The following is a 9,778-nucleotide window of genomic DNA, read 5'->3' as shown; positions in this document are numbered from 1 at the left end:
CTCTGCCGTGAGAACGTGGAATTTTCATCTTGGCCTGACTCCCTCCCCTCTCCCTTCTCCTCCCTTTCCCAACCAGCAGCCTTCTGGGCTGCCTCCCCCCAGCCAGCTGGTGTATGCTCAGAAAATCCAAACTCATTTCCATGTGAGTGGAGGGGGATGTAATTAAGAAGTCCCCTTTCCCAAGTAGAGAGAGGGGAGCCTCCTGCATTCCCAGGACTCCTTGTCCTGGAGGCAGGGTCAGACCAGCTTTAGGGAGTCTCCGCCCCCAAAGCATATAGGGCTCAGCCAAGCAGGCAACCTGATGACTGAGTGATGATGCCCGGCAGGATCCAGACCCAGTCCCTCTGCAGTTGGGTGGACAGTCCAGGCAGTTCTGCCATCAGCTCATCCTCTTAGAGCCACGTGGCTGCCCTCTATGAGGGGGTCTCCTCTCCTCGGGCCAGAGAGCGCCCAGACTCTCCACCTCTGCTGTGCCTGAGGGAACCAGGGATGGGAATCCCACTTACCCAGGACTTACTGGATACCTCTCCCCAGGCAGGCTGCACTGAGAGGAGGCAGGGTGAGGAGGACGTAGCAGAGGTACACATGGGCCTCTAGGACCCACACGCCTAGCTGGACTTGATTTACACGCTTCAGATACCATCGAAGACGGATATAGGCTGCCCAGGCCTCAGCCCCGGCTCCAGCCTTTTGCCCTGTGCCATGGCCAGAAGAGTTTTCTTACCAGGAAGTTTTGCTGCACCATTCCATACTTTGTTTCCAGCTATCCCCTTCCTTCTTCCCTAAGGGCCCCAAGATACCCGAACAGGCCAAAAGGTGAAACCAGGATGCCTCTAGAGACCGGGCAGGACTAGGTTCCTGGCCTCCTGGGTGGGGCCAACAGCTTCCTGATGCCCAGAGTACAGTGCCCCAAAAAAGAGGGAGGCTATGAGCAAAGAGCCCCTCCCCAGGCCGCACCCAAGCCCGTGGCCCTGAACCCAGCAGCATGTCCTTGCCCAGGCTCGTCTCCAGGACATATTAGAGGACACTGAGGCACAGGGAGGGGGAGGGATTTGCCCAAGGTCAGCTGGTAGAGCCAAGGTGGACCTGGGTTTTCTGACTGCAACAACCAGTGGCTGGCGCTGAGGTTACTATGTGCTACGCATGTTTCACAGCCCCACTTTAACTCAGTCCATCTTCAGTCTTGTAAGTAGGTGCTATTGTTTGGCTCCCTTTGCAAACAAACAAACAAACAAACAGAAACCAAGGTACTGAGAGGGAATGTGATGTACCCAAGGTCACACAGCTAGATAGAGAAGGGCTGGGATAGAAGCTCAGGTCATCTCCCTGGGGCCCACACCTTTATCTTCTACATCATCATGTTCCACTCTCAGTGCACTGCACCCTGTTGCTGCTGCCTGCTGTGTGTAGCTGGGATCTGGGTCCAGATGATCCTCGGAAAGACGCAGACAGGGCCCAGGTTACCAGGTGCCAGGCTCGGGCTCAGCCTCCCGAGCAACAGGGCAGCAGATGGAAACTGGGGTAGATGCCAAGGAATTTTCTTTTTCCAGGCTGGGGTGGGGATGAGGGGGTAATGCTGAAGATTGTTCCACCTCATGCCCTAGGGTGGGCCTCTGGCTGGGCTTCTCCATGCCTGGCTTAGCACCTGCTACACCAACGGGCACCCCTGAGCCAGCCAATCTAGGGGCAAAGGGCCAGATGGCAGCCCACTCCTGGTTGGCTGGGGAGGTAAGGACTGGGAGTCCAGGGAGGTAAGGACTGGGCCCATGATTGGGGCAGTAGCTCTACAGGAGAAAGCAACTACGCTGCGGGTATAGTGGGAGCAGGTACCCAGGGTGCGCAAAGCAGAGGACTGGTGTTTGGGTGTGGACTTTGGTGTGCCTCAGGCAGCACGGGGAAATCAAATGAGGATGGCACAGGTGGTGACAAGAGCCTGCCTGCCTCAATGGAGGCCAAGGCTAGCTTTGGGGCCTGGACCAAGGGTGGGGGCATAATCTCCACTCACAGCAAATGGTGGGAAATGAAGGAGCAGAGGAAGCCACAGATGTGACTGCAGACAGATCTGAGGGGAAGTGCATTCCTATTGCCCTCTTCCCCATGGCTCCCCACATGGGGGAGTCCGGAGAGAAAGCTGGGAGAAAGAAATGGTGCAGGGGCTCCTATTTGGAGAAAAAGACCTTGAAGGGGTCTTCCCTGTGGGAAGCTGAGGCACACCCAAATCCGGAAGACCCCTTAGGGAGTCAGAGAAATGGACACACACCGACCTGAAGTTCATGGCCCCATAGCAGCATCGGGACCCCCTCCCCAGACTTCCAAGCAAAGCCTTGCAGGGCCCTATCAGAGCATTCCTCCTCTCTCCAAGCTTTCTCTGACCCCCTCCTCAGCCCTGATTCCATGGGTCTTCAAAGGAGTGACCTGCCTCTAACAAGAAGCCCGTCGTAGGTATAAGGCACCCAAGCCCATAACAGCCCCTTCGTGCTAGACCCACCATGTTAGGAGGTCTCATGTCCACTCACAGCAGCAGCTCTAACTGCACCCCCTCCACTAGCACGGGGCAGAGACCAGGGAAATTCTGAGAACAGTGAAGCGGAAGGGGGGCGGGGTGGGGCTGGGGAACACCAGGAGGGCACAGGCTCCATCTACAGAGCAGTTGCTACTTAGCCCCAGGCTATAGGGGCCATGGGAAAGTACACCCAAGATGACAGGCAGTCTGACTTTTCACTGGAAGCTGAAAACTGAGTTTATGTTGAAACTATCAGTTTTAAAACAGTGGCAAAAAAAAAACCCCAAAAAACAAAAACCAAAAAACTCAAGTAAAATGTTTATGACCACCCAGGCCACGTCTGGAAATTCCAACTTACTGTGTGCTCACTGTATGCAGGCCCGTGACTATCTCATGGGCACAGGCATAGACACAACAGCGGCTGCCTCCCGTGTACTTGGCCCAACCTCCAAAGACCACATCAGGGCTTAGGCATGGACCACATGATGTACACACAGGGCACCCTCCTCGGCTTGCGCGGGCCCCGGTACCGCATCTCCCCCTCCCCTCAGAGCTCTGTCTGCCCCTAAAACTCTCCCCACCTATCCAAGCCTGTGTCTTCCTTCTAGGCCAGCTCAGAGCCACGGTCTCCCAGGCGGCTGCTCAGACGGAGAACTTCACACAACTGCTGCCACCCTTCCTAGGCTGAGGGTCAGCGCTTTCCTGAAGCATCCCATTCCTGCATCTCTGTTCTCCGACCTAGTTATTCCAGATACATTTTTATTTGTTCGGCCCTACCCTAAATTGTTAAGATTGGGGTCTGGCTTGCCAAGGGGAGAGACAAAAGCAAAAATCCACAGGGGGCTATTCAGTGATGGACAGGAGACTGGCAGATAAGAGCTAGCCCTTTTCTCCTTCCATCAGGACACTCAGCTCACCTAAAAACATGTCAGGGCCTCCCATGGCTTGCAGGGGCAACCCAGTGTCTTATCCCCCAAACTCGACACGCCAGGCCCTGGGCTTGTGGGGCAGGAGTGCCACCTGGTGGCCACTTTGGAACAGAGGGGAGTCTTAGCATAGGCTGTAGGTAGATACAGACTCCCAAGCCTTTCTGGAGACAAACTCCTCCCTCCACCCCACCACACCCCCACCCCCATCTTTGAGCCTCTATTCTCAGTGCCCAAGGCCTGTGGCACAGCAGAATCTCGTGGGAGTCATGTGGAACCCATCCTGCCTAAAAAAGTCTCCTGACTAGATGTGGCTGAGGTCAGAGCAGGTCCCAGCATGGCCAGTGACCCAAGTAAGGCCCTGCCCTAGCCCAGGCCTCCATTTCTTTGTTTACAAAATGACAAAGAGAAACTATCCTTCTGGTCTATCTCCAATCTAGACCAGAGACACACCAAACTTTCTCATTCTTTCTGCGTTTCCTTGTTTGTAGATTGAAACAGATATGCTTTTAAAATTATCTCTGCAGGACAGGTGTCCCAGGCCCTCCCAGCTCTGATGTGTCACCCGAGCCTGCTGGGGCCACCTGCATGAAAAGAAAGACATGCAGACATGTGATCTCCCACAAACAGTTCACGTTCTTTTGTAGATACAATGATCTAAGAATCCCAATTCTTGACTCTCGGAGGTCAATCAGTCCAACCTGGGAGCCCCTCACAGCAGCCTAGATGGCAGTCATGCAGCCTCTTACATACCCCCAGTGATGATGAGCTCACTTCCAGGGCATCTTACTCAGCTCTCATTAAGCCATCTCCCCTGGGAGAAGACTCCTGCCCAGTGGTCCTAAATCTGTCCTCTGAGGTCACACAGACCACGTCTAATCTCTCTTCCTGGGATACAGCCAGGGGATTTCAATAGGGAATTTCAGCAGAGGTCATGCCCTTCTAAATCTACTCTTTTTTTCACGGCAAATAACCCCAATTCCAACTAGGTCCCTCAGGGGCTTTGCTTGTTCTCTGTGATCCTTGTTGATTCCTAGGACGTCAGCCGTCAGGCATTTGACAAACTTCTACAGAGAAGCTCTTAGGTGCTGGGCAGCTCGGTTTGTGTCCATCTCCTTCATTTACTTTTTTTTTTTTTTTAAAGTAAGCTCTACGCCCAATGTAGGGCTTGAACTCACAACCCCAAGATCAGGAGTTGCATGCTCTCTTGGGGCGCCTGGGTGGCTCAGTCAGTTAAGCGTCTGACTTCAGCTCAGGTAATGATCTTACAGTTCATGGCTTCAGGCCCTGCATCAGGCTCTGTGCTGACAGCTCAGAGCCTGGAGCCTGCTTCGGATTCTGTGTCCCCCTCTCTGCCCCTCCCCCACTCATGTTTGCACGCTCTCTCTCTCTCTCAAATAAATAAACATAAACAAAAACTTTTTTTTTTAATTAAAAAAAAAAAAAAAAGAGTTGCACATTCTCCTGACTGAGCCACCCGGGCACCCCTGTGTCCATCTCCTTCAAAAATAGCACCCTGGTGGCAGATCAGAACACAACATTTAGAGGAGAGGCTGAGTAGTAAAGAGTTGGAAGACTGATTTCCCTCCTGACTACAGCCCCCCAAAGGCACTGCCTCATGGGGCTGAGATACCAGGCTGCTAAATCCTATCGATCTTAGCCCAGGGCCATCCTTGGGCCAATTCCCACCCATCAGCAGTGGCCTTCTGGAACACTGGTTGAGAAAGACTGAGTCTGAATCTGGGCTTAGGAGGGGGGGAAAATGAGAACCCATCCTTCATGAGAACAATTGGTTTTCTAGTCCCCACCACAGGACCTCAGGTTGTCCCCATTCCTGTCCCTCTTGTTAGGGTTGTCCCTGCCTCCATCAGTCATCTAGAACACTCACCAGTCCAGCTCTGAGTGCCCTTCCATCTCTGCTTTATACCCTGTCTATATCTATCTCTACAAACTGAGAGGAAATGTCAAACAGGACACGAGCGAGGCTCCAAGAGGTTAGGCTGTCTGTGGAGAAGACCTAACTCTCAGCCCGTCTGACTCAGAAGATTGATTCCCCTCGAAGACCCAAGCTGCCGCTTCGTGGAGGGATGTGCCTCTGAGTGGCTTCCAGGTCTGGCAGCCAGGCCCCACGTGTGCACACTGACGGAATCGTGCTGATACAATCCCACCCCAGTCCTAGAAAGGGCCAGTTTCCCAGCACAGCCACATCCTGTTACACGAGGAAGCCCTCATCAGTAAATGGGGTAGTATCTACCTCTCTGGGTTGTTAGGAGGTTCAGCCGAGATGGCATATGCGTGTACCCAGCTCAATGACTGGCACAGACAGGGTTAATAGACGAGTACTGCCCTACTGCACTGCTGTCAGCCACTTTGCCAAGGTACAGCAGGGCAGTGCCTGGGTCTCTGCACAAGGCATTGCAAGCATACAGGGAGCTGAATGCTGTCACCGGCAACTGCAGAGCCTGAAGGAGCCAGACAGGGCGGGCCCAGGGACACAGGAGCAGAGCCAAGCCGACCTAACCCCCACCCAGGCCCACGGGGGGCTCGGGGAGGCTGGGTAGGCACACGGAGGCCTAAATAACCCCCCAACGTTCTCACCAAACATTCAATGCCATGGCCCGTGGCAGAAGTGACAAGAGGCCAGCTCAGGGTAGGGCTCTGAGAGCTTGGTCTGGGGCCCAGGCCAGATGGGGCTGAGGCGAGGAGCAGAACCGGGGCCCATGTGCCCAGCAAGCTGTGCCAGCCCAGCCCATGCCAGCCCAGCCAAATTTGAGTTATATCAGGAGAAGGGATCTGCTCAGAAAACTCACCCATCTCTGCATATTTACATATTCTATTTTGGGGTCTTTTCCTTTTTTTTCCCTTAGCTTCCTAGAAAAGTTCTAGTGATCAATTCCAACTTCACCTCTGCTGAACTGCAAAAGCTCACTCTCAGTCCCATCTCCCTTCCAACTGCCAACTATCTCCCCTCCAGCTACCCTCCTGCAGGCAAGGTTCTCCAGAGTTCTCTGCCCTCCCTGCCTCTGCTGCCCCCACCTATTCAGGCCTCAACCCCTGCCACTGTTTTCTGGTTCCACTATAACATTTCCGCAAGGTCACCATGGCTCAAGTCAGCAAATCCAAGGTCAGCCCTGGGCTGCTAAGGTCTCTCCACAGAACTCACAAAACTGACCGTGCCCTCTTTGTCCAGTTCCATTCCGGCAGCTTTGATGACTCATGGTCTCACCTTCCCAGAAGCGGCGGAGACCGCCCCCTTCTGTGTTCCATGGTCACCAGTCACTATCCCTATAAAGTCTAACTCCTTAGTGGGTGTCCCTTGGCTGCTACCCATCCCTGAAGAGTTGAATTCCCTTCTCACAGGACACAAGCAGAGTCGTCAACCCAAGACTCCCTGATCATTATCTCCAACTTAAGAAACACCCACTGTTCTACAAGACACCCCCACCTGGCTGTCCCATGGCACCGTGAGCCCAACGTGTCCCAAACTGGCCCTGCATTCCAAAGCCAACCCCCGATCTCTTATTCTGGCCGCACCACCATCTACCCACTCACGCCCCACCACCTTCTCCGTCTCCCTCGTCCCCACATCTAGTCTGTCTTTCACATCTCACATCCCTCCCCTCCACCCAGCCCCCCTGCTGCGGCTCTAGTCCCCACGTGCGTGCGTCCCATCTGCAGGCAGCAAGCCGCCGAGCCGCCGAGCTGGTCTCCCACTGCCAATCTCACTTCCCACAAATCCAGCCTCCACACAGCTGTCAGGTTACCTCACGAGAATTTGGTCCCCGCCCCTCACCCCCCCCCACCCCCCAACTGGCCTGCCTAAAGCCATCCAAAGGGTGCTCTCTGCCTTTAGGATAAAGCCCGAGCTCCTCCACCTGGTCAGCCCCTGCACCACCTCCCACCCCTCTGCACCCACCAGCCAGGAGCAGCAGTGAGAAGTGCACCAGCTTTGGAGCAAGACAGACCTGAGTTCCTGAGGCCAACTTGTCCAATGCCTAACTGCGATTGTGGACGGATGACCTCACCTCTCAAGCCCGTGTCCTCACCTGAAAACCGGGGCTAATTAAGTAACGCTCACCTTTCCCAAGAGGCCATGTGAATGCTAAGTCCTCAAATGGCTCTCCACCCGCCCCCCTTCCACACGGCCAGACTGCCAGGTGAGCCCACGGTCAGTGCTTAGTGGATCACAGCTTCCTCACTGGCCTCCCTGCCTCAAGCCTGCCCCACTCTCCACCTGTTCACACACAGCAGCCAGTGACCTATCTACAACGCAAACCTCACTCTCCCTGGACTCAAAATCTCCTGTGACTCCCAGTGTTCTTAACGGAAGTCCAAACTCTTTATACACGGCTTAAAAGGATCCAGCCTCTGCCTACCTCAAAAATCCACCCTGCCACACAGGGCTACAGGAGCTGTATTCTCCCTGCTTCTGGCCCTCTCAGCACATACACTTTCCTGCCCAACTCCTCCTCCCCCTCAGCTCTCAAGTCAGACACCACTCTCTCCAAGAAGCTCTCCCTCACTCACACACCCCCACCCTAACCCTTTCTATGGGGACCCTTTCTCCCCTTTCTATGGGGACCTGCCTCGTCTGCCTGTCATCAGGCTTTAGTGTAAACATCTGTTTTTCTGTCTTCCCAATGATGTGGCTCTGTGACAGCAAGGACCCCATCAGGTTTACCTGGCACAGAGCAGAGGCTGAACGAATGTTTTTTGGGAGAGTAAAGGGAACAATGGTGAGGAAGGAGTCCTTGGCCCGTGGAAAGCCCCAGGCTCTGTGCGGGCGCTTATCAGACTCAACATATATTATTTAAAACATGGCCACAGGAAGTAAAGCCAACTTGCCAAGACCTCGGAGGAAAGAGCTGACAAAGAAGGGAAGGGGAAATCGTGGAAACGGTTCAATTCTTGGAAACAGTGCAACTGGTATTTGGGGGGTCAGTTCCAGGGACAGGGCAGGGTTACTCAAATGTCCCCCAGCATGATGGTGTGGGAGAGTTGAGCCCCAGTGCTTGTGATGGCAGTCCCCAGGGGCAGGGTATGAGTGGCCACAGAATGGAAACTAGCTCTAGGCACGCAGTGTCATGGGGAGAAGGGCTGTGTCAGCAAGTGGTCCCATGTGGCTGGAAATGACCTCTGTTTCTACCACAGACAAGCCAGAGACGTTGGGTGAAAAGACAGAGAGCTTCCTTCTTGGTCTTTGTTCCCACCCACAAGGAGGCAGCTGGGCTCCAGGTAGACCACTGAGGCCCAAAAGAGGCCCAGCACCAAGAAGCCTGGTAAGTTCCAAGCCTTTGCAGCAAACGCAAACACCTCTCAACATTAATTCTAGGATGGAGAGGGAAATGTGGCAAGACTTCACAGTTTCTGGAGGAGGGACAGAACACTATGCTACTCAGGCCATATCTAGAACAGGGGGTCCTCCTGAGCGCCTCCTCTTAAGAGCATCACTGACAAGGAAGTCATTCATGGAGAACAGGATGTGCGAGGCACCAAAACCAGCACAGGCCAAAGGGGCAAGTGAATTGTCACCCCTCTCCCTAACTAAAGCCACGCTAACAGAGCAGACAGGGCAGCAGGCTTGTCTGTGTGCTCCCTCGGGGCAGAGATGGGACCAAAGGACAGAAGAGGCAGTCCTTATCAGTGGTAGACCTCTTGTCCCAGGAAGTGACAAGCAGAGGCTGAATGACCAGGACGTGGGCAGGACGTCTGCCTAAGGCACAGGGCAGGCGCAGACCTGAGCTCCTTTCCACTGAAACACCATCTGAGGGGAAGGATCTTTTCCTGACAAAGTATTCAAAGCACACGAAACCCACTCACTCAACTTGGACGTGTCTGCGACGCAGTAGGAAACACTGTGCCAAGGGGAACGAGAGCTCGGGCAGATGGAGCGGCAGCTTGGGGGTTGGTGCCCTCTCTTCAAGATGAAAGCTGAGCCCTGTTCGTGTTGGTGTTGTTGTTTAGTATTGTTATTTAACTGCTCTTGTATTTACGCCTTGAGGACAGAGAAGAGGGCCCTGCCTCCTGGCACAGCTCTGAGGCCCAGAGTCTGGCGTGGTTACAGAATAGGCATCAAAGACTCCCTGGCGAGAGGAGGCCAGGGGAGGAATACGGAATCTTGTGGGAGCCTGTGGGAAGGCGAGCTGCCCTACCCGCTCACAGTAAGAGGACACCTGGCCACTCCTCAGACTGGGGTCATCTCAGAAGCGCAGGCCTCTTCTGGCCACAGCCGCCACACAGCAGCCACCCTGGACACTGGGTGGCGGCTCTGCTCCGGCCTTGGGTATGTCCTGAGGCTGCCACACCCCAACGTACCAAAGGTCCTGGGGCTATCACTGGAAACTTCTCC

The sequence above is a fragment of the Lynx rufus genome, unplaced genomic scaffold, assembly GCF_022079265.1.
Source record: "Lynx rufus isolate CCGP_SWC_20201006 ecotype Redwood Valley unplaced genomic scaffold, mLynRuf1.p SCAF_13, whole genome shotgun sequence".
NCBI lineage: Eukaryota > Metazoa > Chordata > Mammalia > Carnivora > Felidae > Lynx > Lynx rufus.
Note: the sequence above shows the minus strand (reverse complement) of the source record.